Source organism: Propithecus coquereli, unplaced genomic scaffold (assembly GCF_000956105.1).
Source record: "Propithecus coquereli isolate 6110/MARCELLA unplaced genomic scaffold, Pcoq_1.0 Scaffold194, whole genome shotgun sequence".
NCBI classification, from domain to species: Eukaryota; Metazoa; Chordata; class Mammalia; order Primates; family Indriidae; genus Propithecus; species Propithecus coquereli.
The window spans coordinates 636,268-637,395 of record NW_012144300.1 but is presented as its reverse complement, the minus strand read 5'-3'; positions in this window follow the sequence as shown (position 1 = coordinate 637,395).

Below are 1,128 nucleotides of genomic sequence, written 5' to 3'. Positions count from 1 at the left end.
GGGGAGGGATATATGCATACACAAAGAGTGCAATGTGCACCACCCGAAGGATGGACATATTTGAAACTCGGACTTGGAGGGGTGGCAAGGGCAACATACGTAACCTAAACATCTGTACCCCCATAATATGCTGAAGTAAAAAAAAAAATAGCAGTTTCAATGGAGCGGTGAGATTGAAATTAGAATGTGGTGGATTGAAGTAAGAACAATGTATAAGAAAATAAGGACAATGAATGTAGACAACTCTTTCCAGATCTGCTGAAAAAGGAGGAGGGAGAAATGAAGAAAATGGTGATTCAGGTTTTATGTCTCTATTTGTTTCTTCAGCTGTGTGAGATTGAAAGCAAGTTTATGTACTGAGAGGAAAAGGTGGTAGTTGAAAGGAGATCTAGAATTGAAAAAAGATATATGAATAGAAAAAGGCAATAGTTGAAAGGAAATGGTTCCTGAAGAGGAGAAATGGTGATAAAGGGATGTCCTAAGCTGCCTGGGGGGAAGAGGATAGTACCAAAAGTGCAGGCGTAGGGATTGATCTTGAGAAAAGGAAACATTTCTTCCACCGATTTTCAACTGGAAATGGAAGAAAAAATTATGAATTTTACTTCCATGTACTGAACCTGTTAGCCTACACTGTAAACAGAACATTAGAACATTACATGTTAAGTAAACTACTATATTTTAGGACTTTATCAAATTCTGTAACTTACCCGTTACATTTGTTATATGTGGGGGATAGTCAGATTAACTGTAACACTTCTTTGGTAGAAATCACGTTATCTTGTGAGGTAAAATTAGTAGAGAAATGCGTAATCATTTTTAGTGATACCAGTGCAGTAACAAGACTGAAAACAATAATACAACTGACTGAATCAACTGACATTAATTAGAATTAATCTTACTTTTTAGTACCAGGAAGTACATGATGGAAGATAAGATTGATTATGATAGATCACTTCATTTAAAGACTGCTAATAATCTAAGATGATGGAATCAATGTAAAATTATAATTTCAGAATCAACATTTTGATAATATTGTCAACTATAAAAGAAATTAATTCAAATTATGCAGGCAAGTCCGTGAATCTTGTCTGCTTATTACAATAAAACAAGTTACAGACAGTCCTCAGG